Consider the following 18,422-nt stretch of genomic DNA (forward strand, 5'->3'; position numbering starts at 1 on the left):
CTCAACCATTCCAATGAAACAGCATATGCTTCATTGGAATGGTATTAGACAAAAGTTAAAGCATAATCTCCTTAGCCAGTGTATATTTGTCATATTCATCAATGACTGCTCCTCTTTAGCTCACTTTAACTTTGTGTTCTCCTGTTAAGGTGCTGGTTTCCTTTTGGTTTTTCTATATGTAAATCCCTGTTCTTATAGTTTTGTGTCACAAACACTGCCTCTTGCTGTTGAACCTTGTTGCCTGGTTCAACAGCTTAAGTTCAGCAGACTATTTTACATGTTTTTATTAGTGCAGGTATTTGTTTTCACAAGGTGATTACATAATATTTTTAAGCAAATCTGACTGATTCCATTTATATCATAAGATGGCTTTGAACTGTGGTCCTCTCCTCTTTAGATACGTTTCTACATTTTTACTTATTTTTTATTTTATTTTAGATTTGTCTAGTCACAGGACATTTTTTCCCTTTGCATCCGTTCTTCTTAAAAAAGCTGAATCCCGGAAAAGGTGGTGACTTCTGGAATCTGTTTATTTGTCGTCTCCTTTTAATGGAGGGTGGCATTTTAACTTGCATTTCTGAATACATCAATGAAGTGTTTTCACTTTCCACATCATAATGTAGTGTATATTTTTAAAGCAGTGCCACGTGATATTTTTGAATAATTTCATATTCAGATCTCTGCTCACTTCTGTTCTACACTGTATTTCTTAAACAAAATGAACATTTATTATTTTCTTATTGGTCTTTGTAGTATTGACAATGAAAAATATGCTTTATTTGATTAGTAAATCAAATATAATTTGTAAGTCATTTTGATACATCCCCAGTTTTTCATAAACAGGGTAATACGTATACAACCAGGACACTTCTGGAGACACTCAGTGAATATATTCCATCCACTGATCTACACAGAAATCGTATGTCTTGGAGGCTCCCCGAACACATCAAAGACAGCCGGAATCAAAATGGGCTTTTTAATCCCCTGAGTCCTATGCACCGAAGTGTTCAGGCGTGGACTACCCTGCATGGTAAACATTTTCTTTGTCACCAATCCAAAGTCATACAAAGTGTGCATAAGGGTGTGACTGCTGGCAAGCACAGGTGAGCCGGTAGACGTGACAACAAAACCATGGTCATGCCACGGGTGCACATCAATGATGATCACACATGTAAATAGGCTCTGGGCAAGCCTTATTGGCTTTTATTTGCAGTGATGCAGGATGTCAATACCTCAGTGCAATCACTCCCTAATTCCAGTCCTAGTGTATTCACACATATCCTTAAAAAGTATTGTAAATGAAAAATATTAATTCAGCCTCATATAGCATTTTGTACTTATAAATCATAATTTCCCTGTCTAATTCAGATACTGAGTAAACAATGTATATGTGTAGGGGTCACTTAACAGGCATATAGGCCAGCAGAACCTTTCAGCCTGTGCCCTTCAGCTAGTCTTAAAGTCTGGGGTTAAAGGCAGCTGATTTGGTTGTGGTCAACAGAAAATCAGAATATAAAAGCTTCTCAGTACATAGAAGCAAAAAGTAAAGTAAAAGCTTCTGCATAAAACACAGTGGACCATCTATCATCGGCAAATGATATCATCACAGACCACATTTCACAACTGAACTTTAAACACTTTACTTTTCCGCTAGACTCCAGGACGCTGATTTCCAAATGAAATATCAAATTTACTTTCACCTGATAAAGAGAATTTTGGACCAGTTCTTTTTTCTTTCTTTCTGGCTCAGGTAATATGTTTGACATTTCCTCTGGTTTAGAAGACTGATGATCAGTGATCATCATCTGGACAATAGTGAAGTCAGCAGCCAAGACTGAGAGGCACACAGTATTTACACAGTTCAAACATTAATTTACTCAAAGTCAAAATGAAATTTTCAAATAATTTCAGATGCTGGAATTCTGATTTTTATAAACTGTAGTCCATAATCATCAAAATTGAAATAAATAAAAAAAGGCTTTTAAATGTTAAAATTTTACTAAATGTTAAGGTTTACATTTTTTTTAATTTAATTATGAAAAAGATTATTACACAAACTGTTATGTATTGTATCTATCTATCTATACATATATATATAAGGTGTATGCAAGCAAGAAAGCACAGCATAACTCTGCTGGAGCCCATCCTGATAGATGTAGCATTATAATGACAAAGCAGGAAGAGAACATCAGATAGTGTTTGAGCCTTGAGTCTCATGGACCTGATATGCTAAAACCCAGAGCTGGGCATGGGACCACACTGACAGTTTAATGAATTGTAGGTGCCTACTTTCCTACTAGATGGAAGTAGCTTGGCAGTTGTTTGGCATACACCACTCCAAGGAGATAGAAGGCTCCCGCAGAGTTTTGGTGCCAACTTAAGATCTGACAGAGGTGATGGTAGTGAGCGAATGCGTGAGCGACGGGAAAGGGTCCACTGCAGCGTTGCGACAATGACATCCAGTTGAGAAACTGCCTACTGAAAGTGCTCTGAAGCAAGTGGGCTCTTATCACTGAGTGGGGTATTAGCGCTAGTAATAAGCTGTGCCACTTAGTTGACAATATGTGGAGAGCTGGCATTTCAGACAAGGACTTGATATGCCAGGCTGCAATGGAAGTATTTATAATGGCGACTGTATTTGACTCCCCACACGAGAGGAGTGTTCTAATGTGTGTGTGCTGTCTTGTAGTGGATAATGAAAATGCTGAAAGTGTGATACTAAAAACAACACAAACCAAATGAGAAGCAGCAGTGTTTGCTGTGTAGGCGTGTATTAGTAACTGCTACAGCATACTGCTAGGGAGAAAAAAGAACAACAAATACAACCAACCAGTCAACCAAATAATGTCCCCATCTTGCTTTAGCAGCTATTCCGTTCAATGTGTACTTTTTTTTAATAAAATACATCACAGTAAAACTTCCAGCACACGAGAACAAACACACCAGACCAATAGACCTATGAAGTGTGAGTTGAGCTCCCAGCCTGAGCTCTAAGTTTGCTATGGTAATGTAGTCTTTCCTTTTCACAGGGCAAACAGACCATATCTCTGGCAGACCAATATTCTTTGACAGCCATAAATCCACAGGAAGAGAGCCAGAGAACATTTTTATGTTAATTATGTCAATTTAAATAGCTTAGCAACTGAAGTTTTTAAAGGGGCAATCCAATTATCTAAGCTAGAAGGAAGAGAAGGCAGGAAAATGAAGAAAAGACACCAGCTGAAACTGTCATATTAGAAGAAAAACTGTCTGTTACTCAGTAGTCAAAAAAATGGGGATGCATTGGGATGAAACACTATATTCTAGCAATGTTATCGAAGGAAAAATGATTCATCTTGTTTTTTAAATACTGAAAACAAGGACTGGGATTGCTAATGCTCCCTCTGACCAAGTAGTTTCAATAATATAAACAAGAAAGATGCAAGGTATCAGTCACGATTTTCTTCCTATTTCCCCAAGGTCATTGTTATAGAAAAACTTTAATTTAATAATATCTGCAAAATTAATGAAACTAAAAGAAAAAAAATGTTGGACATGTAAATCACAAATGCTCCATGTAATATGACACCAATTACATCACAATAAAACTGAATATAAATCCAAAGCATCAATCACCTAAATCTTAATTGTATTTAAACACAAAGAAAAACCACCTGAACTGTATCAATATTTGTCTCTCTTCTTTTTATTGAGTAAAACATGTCTAAAAGTCAGCCAATACTTAAAATTCAAGTCTAGTCGGTGCACTTAATGGAAAATCTTATTTGTAGAGTTTGCCCTGTGCTTTAATTTGGTTTGCAGCTATACTGAGAAAGAGAGAAGGGCAGTAATTAGTAACAGAAACCGGTTTACAGAAAGATACAGGGTTGTTGGGAGAATCAACTAGAAGAGTGGATGCAAATTGAAAGACATGAGCGTGAACATGGTGAGGAATCAATAAACACTATTAGGGTCTCCTGTCAAAGTAATGTATGAACAGTGCTTTGAGAAAAGACAAGGAAATATATTCAAGGAAAAGAAAAGTAACATTGCAGTGGAAAAGGCTGTCGCTGACAAACATCAAAGGAATCATCAGTGTGAAACTCTGCCTTGTCCCTGACAGCTTAGGCTAAGAACACCACGGCAACTGATGCACCATAGAGCACTGAGCCAAAGATATATACTGTGGAAAGTAGGACAAAATAAGGAGTGCTCAAGCAATTATCAGTGGATTTTCTCGAGTACACAATGTACCATGACAATCGGCATACGGAACTTAGCATTTCCCCAACCACTTAAGGCAACTCTCCTTTAGTGCCTGCCATCACATGTCAACATTTTCACTACAGGTTGTGATTAGATAAATTGGCCACAGTTCAATAAATCAGCAGACCCAGGATGGGTGCTGGTTTTGACAGACAGGGAGCAGAATACAGTTGGCTGTGGATGTGCTGCAAAAAAATCCAGCAGGAAAAAGCTTCTAGACATTTTATCCACCAACTCAGGGACATGAATTCAGCCACTGGCCTATGGGGAACTGAAGCAATGAGACTGGAAGCCCAGACTTGGTTCCACTCATCTTTCCTGAGACGACAGGAATCAATAGAGGGATAAACCAATAGCCGGTGTGGGTTTGTGTTCTCAGCTTGGAACTCATTACAAACATAAGTCAACCTCTTGAAGAAAAATTCCTTAAGGTTTAAAAATGCACTTTTTGGGATGGCTCAGCAAAATCACTGGTTAACATTTGACTGATAGTTCTTAGAAGTGTTGACGAAAACAATATTAAAGAGAATGATCTTACCATGGCCCCCACGTGTAAGAAAGGGCATCCGGTTGATGGCAATGGGCACAGTGCCATGCTTGTTGTGGAAGTGGTGGACATGGTGGGTGGTACTGAGGGAAGAAGAGACTCGTGCGGCCACGGCTGGGCACGGGAAAACTAGCAGTGCCAGAGAGAGCACCAGCCTAAACAGGAATGCTGGACTAGCCCACACCACAGGTGATGCCGCACTTGGCCTGGAAACCATTAGCAACCCTCCATCCACCTCCACTTCCACCTCCTGTTCCATAGGGGTGGGGCCTGAAAGGATTGTAAGGCCCCTCCCCCTCATACGACACACACAGGAAGTGAACATCTTAAATGAATCCTGGGCCCATGATCCCCAGCCTTCCAGCCCGGGGAGGAAAGGAAAATTCAGAATAAAAATATAAGCCAAAAAAAAAAAAAGATCCTGGTTTGAAAATCCCAAAAACAATTGGAATTAAAAACAGAAAAAAACACAAAATCCTTCCTGAAATGAAAGAACCCCAAGAATTCTCCAACAGTCTAGTGCTGATATCCAAATGCGTCTGACTTGATCCTTGAGAACCACAACAACTCCGACTCCTCTCCCAAAACACTTAAACCTTTTGATAATAAACTTAACCTATTTTGTTTAAAGTACAACCTAAATCCATTAACCAAAGCTTAGCAGCACTGATTTAGCGAACAAAAGACTCCATTTTAGCTCCTTGAAAAATGTCTTGTGTACAGCTCTTTGAGTTAATTGTTTGATAGGGTTTCCTTTGCCTTGGGGAGAGCTTCAGAGGGCTTCTCCACCCATAATCCAAGCCTGCATCACAAAGAAAAAGACTCATTCCATCCCATCTGAGCTTTTAGGAGCCAAAATAGAAGAGCAGAAGAGCAGAAGAATGAAAAAAAAATACATAGAAGTAAAATCAGAGTGCAAACTGGAGAGGCAAAAAATAAGAGCAGAGACAAGGGTGCTGCGATGAAGGAGCAGCCAAATCCTGTTTCGGGGCTTCGAATCCCTGAAAGAGCTCTGAATCCTTTCAGTCTGCAGCTGAAAGCAGAAAAACAAGGGATGAATAAAGAGAATAAAAGACTGGATAGTAAAAAAAATTGAAAAAAAGGGATGTCGACAAGGAGGGCAAAACGGTTGGCTATTTCCAAGTGCGACGTTGGTGAATTTCTCTCCTTTTTTTGACAAACAAATCAATATGGGTCATGCAATGCAGAGCAGGACCAAGAAAGACACCTTAACAGGATTAAACCACAACCAAAGCATCAGAGTGGTTGATGTTCAGTTCAACATAACATGCTCCTAATCCTTGGACTTGTAACCACGCTCCGTCCTACTTCTGACTGCTCTTCAACCTTGGAGGATAAAATTCCGTTTCTCTGCCCCTTTAAACAGTGCTCTCCAGGGTGGGAAGCAGATTAGAAGCAGCCACTGGTCCTCTCAATAGAGCTCCGACACAAGGTGCAGCTGCTGGCTTGCTGAGAGAGTCTGGTGATGATGCTGCCGCTACTGCCTCTGCTGTGAAATTCATGCTAATTGAATCAGAAGCTGCAGCAACGAGCGCATCCTTCCTGCCCGCACAGTTCTCCCGTCTCTTTTTCCTCCTATCGAGTCAGCCAATCCCCCCCCCCAGCGGCACGCGCGCACAGCTCCGTGCTGGGCAGGGCAAAAATCAAGAGTCAGGGGCAGAAATAATGCTGGAAGGGAGGGAAAGGTGGACACACTCGAATCCTTTGAATGCACAGACGGTGACTATGATACATAGAGCGGAGCAGACACAGTGAGAGAGTGTTTGTGCGTCTGGTTGAAGCAGAGAGAGCGAGAGAGAGAGATGGAGAGAGAGAGAGAAAGAGAGAGGCAGTGGGAGGGGAATGACTGGAGAGAATTGAAGGAGGAGAGCACGCACGCAGGAAGGATGGGAGGCACGCATGGATGTTGTTTGCACACACATACAGGCGCCGGTGACTTTTAAACCAACGGCAGCAAGCACATCGGCTGAAGTATGCATGGCCAGAACAAGTGACAATAAAGACTGATACAACTTCATATATAAACCTGTCTGAAATCAGTGCTCCTTTTATAACTGCACCTCAGTTTATCCCTCTGCACATTTTCATTTCTGCACACCATGTACTCATTATCAGCTATTCACGTGAAAATGAGGGAAGGGTATGTACCGTGGGTGGGGTGGGGGGGAGTGACAGGTGGGAATGTTAAGACAACATGACAGTAAGTAAAGTGGGTGGAACAAAGGACTCAATATAATGAGGATGAAAAAGATGGGCGCAGAGTACAAAGAAATGTTTACAATGGACTGCAAGAGGAGAGGCAGTATGAATAAAACAGGGATAGAGGGATACAGCAAGAGGAGAGAAATTTCAAGAGATTGTGTATCAGATAAATCATGGCCGATAGAGACTGCAGTTAGGACATGAGCTCAGTGCGAGAGACAAGAGGCAAAAATAATAGCCAAGATGGGGAAAAGGCAGTGCAGGTCTTTTGCAGTGATGGAGAGAACTAATTTTCTCCCTCCTTCCCTCTCTCACTCCCACACACACACATATATGCACACGCACACACCCCTGCCAGGTGGGAGCATCCCGGGGGACATGTGAGATGCTGTGCTTGCTGCTGTTAGCGTGAGGGAGATGTGACACCCAGGGTGACCGAGGAACATGTCCTGATCTTGCACAAAGAATGAACTGCTGAACTCAGAGGAAGAAACCACAATCTGCTCAAACTCATGAACTTCTTCACCAACTTTCGATTTCCCTCTTGTTTTTGGGAGGACGGGTGCTTAGTCAAACTCTCTCTGCACCCAGAGGGTGACAAAACAGGACTCCATGTTACACTGATATAGCACTGATAGCTGTTACATAACTACTATACTGCATAAAATCTGGCTTAAAATACTGCAGAGTTTCCTGAGAAACTTTCTGTAAGGGGACAAAGCTAAGCTAAAATTATACCTCATAAACTTCCCTCACCGTAAACACGAAGGAAGACACTGAGTGAAAAGCTTTTTGGCCAGACAAGTTAATGGTTGTCTGAACAAAACCATAAAGTGAAGGTTGTCTCTTTGAAATGTCACACATGTATTAAATAATGAAGCTGGTGGCCTTCAGCTCCATTATTTAATAAATGTCCCTACTTTATTCAGCCTGTTCAGCTAAAGTGAATGCAGGTGTGCTGCTTATTCTGCTACTGTCTCGACATCCAGCCTATTAAACTTTCAGTGTGCTTAACCACGTAACTTCAGTATCTACCATCATTATCTCACTAAACAACTGAATAATGCTGATAGAACCTGGCAGGTTATTCGATTTTATTGTTTACCAATATTATCTTGATCATATGAAGCCAAATCAACAGTGTGAAAGACCACAAACATTACAGTAATATCACTACTTCTTATTCCTGTTACTGAGAGAATACAACAAACTTGCTCCTTCTAAGTTGTGGACCAGTCTCAGTGCCCATTGTCCATGTGTTGCAAATGCTTTCTAGACCCAAAGATGTATTGGAATGTTTTATATTTGTTGGTGAAAAAGACGAGGACGACATGAGAGTAAAATGCAACACTGTCGCTGGATGATTAGTGCCTTTACGCTACAAAGAACATACAAAGAAGCGTCTGCAAGCTAAGCACAGAAGCTCTACAACACTGATTGGGAGACTGTGATACATCCAAAGGTTAATGCACAATTAGCTACATCCTTTCTGGAAAGAAAATGAATAGATGGCAAGTAAATTGACTCTGATAAATCACATCTGGCAGTATATAATGCTGTCAAGTAAAGGCTCAGTGACATCAGTGTAAAAATGGCAACCTCTATGCAACCAGGAAAAAGAAAAATCCACTATTGTTTTGTTTTGTGACCAACTGCAAGTAGCTGCAGTGACCAGCTGACTGCCCAGAGGTTTACCACAACCTCAACCTCTAAGCAATCACTTTTGATCGCAAGGTGACTGCACAGGTCGCCTGTTGGGAGGCAATCTATCTCCAAACAATCATGGTCCGATTCAGACCAACTGCAATCACTCTCAGACAGATTGGTGAAGGTCTGCAAATAACTGTGAACAAATCAGACAGAGTGTCAACACACTGCAATCGATTGGATTGATTGACATCAAATAGGCCATTCATGCTTGAAAACTCTCCAATACAGCTGAATTAAAACAATTCTGCAAGGAAAAGTGGGGCAAGACTAATTGCCAGTTATCACAAAGGCTTGATTGTAATTCTTGGTGCCAAGCAGGGAACAAACAGTTATTGAGTTTAGGAGGTAATTACTTTTTCACATAGGGTCAGGTAGGTTTGGATAGCTTTTTAGAGTCTTTTATTTTGTAATGCAACAAATTCATTTAAAAGTAATGTTGAAAACTACCACAAACTCACTTCATTTATATGACCTCAGCTTTGCTAATCTAAAATAGTCAGTGAGCGAATAGTAAACATAAATGAGCAAATATATAACAGCTAAGCATGTTACACCATGTGAAACACTTTAGCTAATCGCTTTCCTGCTGCACACCTGGAACTTTCCATGCCACATGGAACAACACAGATAAAAGCAGACAAACAAGTTGTTTTTATACAATTTCCCTCCTTTTTTTTGCTGTTTTTAAGGGTACTGCAAAGTCAAACAAATGCATGTCTTGAAAGTATAAAAATTACATTTTAAGTTGTGGCTATAAAATCATCCACAACAACGAAGTGGCATGTAAAATAAAATGATTATAGTAAGTAGGTTTTTAAAATATCAAGTTTTTAAAATATCAAGTTTGCACAATATAATTAATGTATTTTAATGCTTAGAGTCAACAGTCAACAAAAACAGAGGGAAAATGTGAAAAGGTCAATGAGAAGCACAAATTAAACAGGAAATTCACATCTATAATATACCAATTTGACAATTACCACTTCAACGTGAACCTTGTTTAAAAACAAATTCAAAGGTATGGAGGAAGTGTTGTGGTTTATTACGAGACTGTCACTGAAACTATAGATGTTTCCTTCAGAGGACGGCGTGTGGACTGGGAACTCATTATGATGAAAAACACAGAGGACTGCCAACACCTGCTGCTGCACTCCCCTCCGGCACAGAAAAAAAACAAAAACAAGGAATACAGAACACAACAATACACACAGGTGAACAATCACTCCAGACACACATGCATGCATACTAATTGTGTTACACACACACATACACACAGTCATCATGTCAGTGATACTATTATGCACAGACACTCCTACAATCCCAGTGGCTAAAATATGTGTGCTTAAGATGCTGTACATGAAACAACACTCTCTAAAATCCCTCAGGGGAAGTGAGGTCATAGGAGGAAGTGGGCTTAGTTTGCAGACAGATATGGGATCAAAGCCTCGATGCTACAGTCAAGTCCTGAGGAAACATTCTTGCCATTATGCACCTAATTAATTAGACCTCAAACACTGCTTGATGTTAAGAAGCTAATATGACACAAGTACAAAGTGAACGGAGATTTCCTTTTTTTAAGAAAACACATTCATAGGGATTATGTATGTGTACACTGTTAATGCATAGATAGATGAAACGGATGCAAGCAGCAGTGACACCCAAAGAGGAAGTAGACAGAAAGGCTTGCATTTTTCCATTAGGTGAGGTCAGGAAAGTAGGACAAGTTGAATCTCTTTGCTGGAGCGAGGGGGGGGGCAAAACACAAAAAGCAAGTCATCAATTTTTAACTCCAGTCTCCTGTTTGTGCTATTCAGTAGCTTTCTCCCATACTAAGGCCCCGTGTTAGCCGCTTATGTAAGTGCACTGCTGGGAAACTTCCTCCAGACTGAGCCACAATGTTGGCCGCTTATGTAAGTGCACTGCTGGATACGGCAAACTGGGAAATAAACATATCTCACTGGGCTCCAACTGGGCACACTTAAAAAGCAGTTAGTTATTAGTGCTTCGACCTGTAAGCTATCATGTTCCAAATTACCTTTGTGAAAACACTGGCTAATCAATTTGCACTTGGGTAACTTTAAGCATACTCTCAAACAGTTCAAATGGATATCACGTGATTTCCGCATATAGTGACAAGAGTCCTTTCACTATTTAGCAGTTTGCTTGTGATGGCTTTCCAGTGTAACTTATTTGTGTGTTTTCTAATCTGCTGCCACTATTACTAGTACAACATTGTTTTGTGCTCCAAAAAACCCACAAAACCATTACAAATGATGTGAGCTAGTTTCCAGTTTCAAAGAGATTTTTAGATACAACGCTGGTATCAAGCCACTTTTGCCTTTGACAGAAAAATAGCTGCAAGGTTTCTCGTCAGTAAAATGTAACATTTTCACAATCAAACCCTGATAATTATGATTTGTCATTTCATGTGTTATGCTCTCCAGAGCACTATCCAGATGAACTGTTCTGCTTTCATATTTAGTTGTCCTCTCAGAAAGATGCCCGAGATCCTCAAAGCACGCTCTTAACCAGGTACCATTATCTCTGAACAACACACATGTAGGGAAAAAAGGTTCTTTGATATGTAACTGGTTATTTATTTATTCATTTATTTGAGAATCTTTGTACTTGTCTTGGTGTTTTGGCTTATAAAAAATGTCTTGAGGCTGGTAGGCACTAAAGCATTATTTTATTTATTTATTTATTTTCAAAAGATGCCATTTTAAGAAGACATTTTACTATTTATTTGTGAAAATACAAGTTATTAGGATTGTATAATTATATTATATTAGGTATTAGGTATATATTTGTTATTGCAAAGGTGAAACACAAAAGAGGTAAGATTTGCTTTTCATGTGTCTTGTTGTTTGACTTTGGTCAGAGTGTAGGGAAACCATGCTGTGCCTTTAAAGCCAGAAATAATTAGAAACACAACAAATTTTAAATTGTAGAATACTAATAAATAACGCAATCACTACTACTACTACACCACAGCTTTTTCCTGCTCCCAGCAGTGTCACTTGACCCAAACGACCCATCAGCCCTAACGGTTTATAACGCAGCCACAGAACTGTAGCATTTAGTGCCGGAAAAGACAGTAACATGGGCCAGCAGCCAATTTGTGGCTGGTAATGTGATTCATACTGTTTATTTACTTACTTTAATATGCTGCTCTCAGGGAGGTTTTGTAATTAAAATCTATTGGTTTCCCACCAACCCAGCATCAATTATCCTGTCGGTAATCAGATGCATACATTTACCCAACAATGCCTTCAAAGTAAGCCACAAAAAATGAGTGTAATGGAGAATGAGAGGAAAATATTAAGCCATCTATACAGCTGATGGATACACTAGAGCACAGAGTTATGAGCAAAGGAATTCACTAATAGCATTGTGGCTTCAATAGCTTTGAAAACTAAGAATATCTACTTAAATGCTGCTCTATGGTGTAAGATATCAAGGTAACAGGAACTGAAAAGGATAATAACACAGAGGGTTAAACCATTGACATTAATACAAAAAGCTAAAGAGAAGGGTTATATAAAACGAATCAATCAGTTTGAAAGACACAGGAGGGGAAAAACAGCAGGAATTGTTTGGTAATTAGAGGGTAGATATTAAAGAAAAAAAGTGTGTTGGGAGAACGAGAAGCTACAGTTAGAGAGAAGAGAGGAAAGATAACTAACCAAGAGGGGTGTCTCCTGTTTCGCTTGGATGGAGGAGCAGGTTGCACACATCTTAATCATGTGAAATGATATATCCTCAAGAGGAGTCATAGGGAGACAGCAAGGAGATGAGGATAAAATATAAATCACTCGCTCACCCCGCCCCTCTTCTTTTCCGCACCGTTGTAAAGAAACCTTTTTTTCAAAGATTTCATTAATGATCATACACTGAATGACATTGTCTGCCAATCTTATGTTAGCTCTCACTGTCCTTGTTAATTGGATGTTTGGTAATTACAAAGATTTGATATCTATCAGTTGGCTGGGATGTTGAATATTTAATAGTGCAGGTATGGCTTGGCCCTCAGGGTGCTGTAACACTGTCTCATCCGCTGAATCAGCTTTATTTCCACCCACAGTCAAAATCATTCACTCTGGTGACAACACAGGGACAGATGAGGCTTGATTCACCCTGTGGTAAGACGATGGTGGATGCTGCAAACAAACTCCTTCTTTAATTTTTAAACAGGTAATCATGCATAGATCTCTACACAGCCATCAACAGAAGGTTATGGCACCGCTTATCTGTTTATTCTCCTTTTTTTATTAGCATTTCATTTCTTCTGTTTACTTATTTTGTAATCATAAATTGGACATTTGTGTATTGTGAAGTAGTGTCCACATAATATTAGAATATAAAGTTTGAGGTTTACAGGCTCTAAATTTTATTTTTGTATCGCTCATGCTGGAGTTTTGATGTCAGAAAAGCAAATATGATTACATTTCCTTTTTAATCCAGATCAGAACTTGACATCCACTCATCACGGGCATTAATGGCATGGTTAGTGACTTAAAAAAAACATGAACTGGCCAAACAAGTTTAAATTCATTTTGGATAAATAAATTCTAACTTGTGCACCCACGTTGGAAGTTGGACCTTCTGATCACAACTGTACAACAAGGCCGTATGTATCCTGTGTGATACTGTTAAAATCTTGTTGGCTTATAACATAAAATAACATAAAATAAAAGTTACAGAGTTAAGCACCCTCACCCCGACACTTGGCAATTTGACTAAATTTCTGTTCGGCAATAAACTAAATTACATTCTCTTTCTCCACCTTGACTGCACCATCAGAGAAATGCAAACTAAGAATATTGCTGGTACCCTGGCAAGCCTTTTCCATCTCTTTCTCACCTCTACATATCGTCTCTCCACTGCTTTCTTCTCCTCCCTCCAGTCATCCATCCATCCCTGCCGCCGAACACTGTGTGTTGAGTCAGCTGTCACTGTCTGTCCCTCCAGCTGTGGACCCAGCTGTCTCGGCCAGATGGGCTCATCTCCATCTCATCCTCCCTCATCCATGATGTCTATGAGGAGCCTCCTAACCTCAAGCTATGGACAACTGGGCCTGGAGTGTGTTAGACCCACTGAGCCAAAACTATATGAAAAAAGAGGCTTCTAGTGCATTCTAGCAGACAAACAAGGTGTTAGTGTGACTCAGTCATTGTGACAAAGCTCCAAGATGCAATAGCTCTTTATTATTATTATCACAAGCAGCATAACAATAATTTTTTTAGTGATTACTCTTTGCCTTGTAAGAACTTCAGTGGGTGATTTACAGGTTTTTTGGGGACCTAAAAAGGATGCTTTTCTGCATGCCATTGTAAAGGTAATAATCAGAGTACATGCTGAAAGATTGGTGGGGAGGGAGAGTGCCTAGTAAAGCTATTTCAGAATAATACTGGCTTGCAGTAATCTCTTGCACACAGGGAGAAATTTTGACAAGGATTTAAGGATTTTAAATACAATTTCTATACCCAATGAAGGTCCAACAATAGCATCGGAGGAAGAGGGAAACTGAGCATGGTGCAATAGGAAAAGTCAGGAGAGGATAGAGGATAAAGAGACTGTGAATGAGAAAAAGAAAGATCTTACTGGGGAGCCAGATTGCAGAGCTCTAGGGTAGGAGACACCCCAGTGTTTAAAATGCCTGCTGAATCACATCTAATTTATCTAAAGCCTACACGAAGAGGAAAAGCAGTTAAAGTGAGCCTGCGCACGAGAAACAGGGGGGGCAAAAAAAGAGCTCAACAGAGAGACAGACAGGGTGTACTGTACAGCAACTTATTTAAGACATAAGCCGTTCTTTATGCTCTGTTAGTGTCTAAGTTCGATAAATGGAAGTGCCTATCGATTTAAACTCAAGATAGTGAGCGCAGAGTCCTTGCTGTTATCACTAAGATTAACACAGAACAACAATGAGAAATCTGCAGGGAACAGATTGGTGAGAGAATTCCCCTGGTCTCATCCTGTGCATAAGCGATACACGGCTCTAGCAGCAATTTCAACTACTGCTGATAGGAGCCTACATAGTTTGCAACACACCAATTGATACTGATGTACAAATATAATAAGAAAAGCCACCAGCATTGTGTGTTGTATTTACTAAACACTACCAGAGGCACACATATGGGCTCAGGTTTCCACACATAAGTGGAAGTATTTTCGATGAGGATTTGCTAAGCTAGGAGTAACACCGTGAACAACCAGTGACTGCAGTAAAGGTCTCAAAGAAAGTACGCTTGTGTTTAATACTGCAACCTGATTTGAAATCTAACTAAATTCACTAAAGTTAAACGTAGCAGTGCCATTACATTCTGTAATAACACCAACATGTATATCACCAGAGGAACCATGTATACATAAATGACTCATGAAATTGTGCCTTCTGGAAGAAGGTTGCTGTATATAGAAAAAAATCTACAAAAACATGTATTTTTATAATTAATTGCAGCACAAAACTAGTAAGGACAGATAACAGAAAGACCTGCTGTAACACATTACACATGAAACTAATGTAAACACAAAACCTGGCAATGCTCTGTTTGGATAGAAGAACTTAAATTCAGCTGCATGGTTATCTGCACTACCTTTTGATGTATCATCTAAATTGCTTTGATTAAATGTTCTGGAGATATCCACATAGGCTAAGACCAACCAATATGAGAAAGACTCAGCATTACTTAATTAAAAATTCTGCACCAAGACATGATCTCAGTCTGAGGTCCTAATACGTGTTAACTCACCTGGGATAAGTCCTTTTATGCTTCAATCCTTCATTAACATACTGTGAAAATGTGATATAATGTTACACTGTCACAACAGTTTCTGGTGAGTTAAGGTTTTTGAAGTTTCTCTGTACTGTACTTTTGTTGTCCCCGACTACCAGAGACATAATTGCTTTTTGGAGTTCATCCATCTATTTGGTGGGGCCTGGTGGAGCTTTTGGGCAAATGCAGACGTGCCTTCTGTTTGGCAACATTTGGATTTGCCTTTACAAAAGCCCTCAAGGACAGTCTTGGTACTAATATTAATGCAGAGACAGTGTGTTCTTATGCAGAGGGCTGATGTGGGAGTGAGAACATGAAACTGTGTGTAACATTACAGCCCCACCATACTTGCTCTTTGTGCCTGTCTCTCCTCTTTGATAAGTTTTTTCAAACTAAATGTTTCAAGAGTCTCCTGAACAAATCTTTCTATACTAGCCACATTGAATCATTTACATAAGAAAGAGAGTTGTATATGCCAAACAGTAAATACATTTAGCTGGTGAAACAGGGAATAGCCCAGTGAGACAGAGTACTGGTGGATCCTTTGGCCAGTCTGTCTCAATCTTGTGTCGATATTTAGACTTGTGATTTAAGGCCTCTCCCCGAACACCAGCTCCCATCTAAGTTCTTTTTTTTCACTCAAGTCTTTATCATTTTCTCTCTCCAGGAGGTAGTTTGGTCATAATCCCGCTTCAGATATTTGCTCCTTCTTGTGTCAATCCTTATCTGACGGAGAAACCCTTGAAATAAACACTTTCCACTGATTTTGCCTCAGTGAAAAATGTTTCTTCCCAGTCCCAGGCCTCTCTGTGTGCAGTTTCACTTTTTACTGTGAAAGAACATTTAAAAAAAAAAAAAACAAGCAGAAAATATCCTTTTTAGGGCATGTCTTGTGTGAATTTTGCATAGGTTGAGACAGATTGTGAATGTGAGTGTGTGTGTATTGTGCAGTGAGTGCAGCCAAAGTGCAGAGCCTTTGCTGCTGTATAGCTGACTGGAATCAGGATTTCAGAGTTAATGGACAGGGTGACGGCTGCCTCCTCGATGTGTCAGCCTTCGTTACACGCTCTGCACACAGAAGCCACCGCTGCTGCTGTCCGCAACAGCGCAACACAGAAACCCAATACATATTTAAAAAGCAATATACAAAAGGAAAACCGTTTGTTTTGCAGAGTCTTGGGTTTAAATATTCGGAAGAATTGTATCTGCTAAGTCTGATTCCCTTTTCCTCTTTCTTTGTTCTCAATTAATAAAACAAGTACATGTCACCCATTAAGTGTTTAATTTTAAAAAGTCAGCCTGTACTGCCCATGTGAAATTAAACCGATTCATGATTTGTGTTTTTGTGTGTGTGTGCACATCTCAAAGTTTTACTTATCACACAGTTACGATTATACCAAGTTGTTTTATATTCAGTGTCCAGTTGTTTAAATTGTGCTCTTGCCATTTATTTTATAAGAAGGTAGCTTATTGATCATCTCTGTGCTTGCACATCTTGTGCTGGAATTCACAAGATTGGTGAATACTGGTTACATTGATTGTTGGGTTGGCTGTGGCTCAGGAGGCAGAGCAGGTCATGTACTAATTGAAAGGTTGGTGTTTCGATGCCCAGCTTCTCCAGTCTGCAGTATAGTATCCTTGGGCAAATACTGAACCCAAAATTGTTCCCAGTGTGTTCATCAGATTGTGGAACATGCTGACATGACAGTATAAAAGCACTATAGAAGAACCAGTCTTTTTACTATTAATTTGAGAATGTATAATTGTGTAAAGTAACTGAATGACTGTACAATAGCAGGAAGCTAAAAGGATCAGGCCACTGCATGATGTTTTTACAATAACTTCACAGTGTGACAGAGAGAGAAAACAAGAGGGAGTAGGAAAGAAGAGGAAAAATATGGACACTTTCAGAGAGGGATCCAGGAATGTCCTTGATGTTTCCACACCTCTGTGCCTCTCATCATTCCATTCTCCCTCGTTATCTACCTCATTGACAACAACTTCAGCTCAAAAGAGGAAATTAACCACCAAAGTGCAGCCCTCCTGCCGTGGCTACACAAGGACTCATTAGGGATGGAGCTAAAAGAGACAAGTTTCAGAACTTATCTGCAGAGATGCAAAAGTGCCGGGTTGAAAAGTGAACAGGTCAAGGTTATCAATAGGCGGTTTTAAATTAGAAAATTATTTCTCATTATTGCACTGACTGTTACTGCTGTTCAGAATTCTATAAAGTGCTGTCCTGTACATTCTACTAGCCAAATAATGGTATTTCAATATTATTTGAAATTAGGAAAGAGTTAACTGCTTAGCACACTGAAGCAAAATAAGACATTAAGATATCAGTGTAATTAACTGCTGAATTAATTTCGTTAAATATATTCTTCAAGTTAGACTTACATGTTTCTCCTTCTCTCTCATCTTCATGCATAGATATGAGCACAAACAAAGAGGCAGGAGGTGACACTGCCAACATAATAATTAGTCACAAAGCCATTGACTGTTTCTCTCACAGACTTAATGACCTACAGTGGTGGTACAGCTGGTTATTAAATGAAGTCATTTCAAGTCATCATGAAGAAAGACACCAAAAGTAAGGGAAAAGAAATGTATCTAAGAAAACTAGAAAACACAGCAAAGCCATGCGACTAACAGTCTCTAAGTCACGATGCTGAAAACAATGCAAACAGTTATACTGGTGAACAGAGATGGGCAGTAACGCGTTACAAGTAACACGTAACGCGTTACTGTAATCCAATTACTTTTTTCAAGTAATAAAGTAAGGGATTACCATTGCAAAAAATGTGCTAAGCACGCTGCGTTACTGCGTTACTAAAACCGTGATTTTTTTGCGAGAGTGTCTCATGACAGTGACGTAAGCGAGCGCGACGTTCGTGGCAACAGCTGGTGCAGATCAACAA

General features: G+C 39.7%; 1 protein-coding gene across 1 annotated transcript in view; it reads right to left on the reverse strand.

The window, feature by feature from the left end:
* nrxn2b (neurexin 2b) overlaps positions 1–18,422 on the reverse strand; it is a 643,742-nt gene that overhangs the window by 192,775 nt on the left and 432,545 nt on the right.

This window comes from Oreochromis niloticus, linkage group LG3 (genome assembly GCF_001858045.2).
Source record: "Oreochromis niloticus isolate F11D_XX linkage group LG3, O_niloticus_UMD_NMBU, whole genome shotgun sequence".
NCBI classification, from domain to species: Eukaryota; Metazoa; Chordata; class Actinopteri; order Cichliformes; family Cichlidae; genus Oreochromis; species Oreochromis niloticus.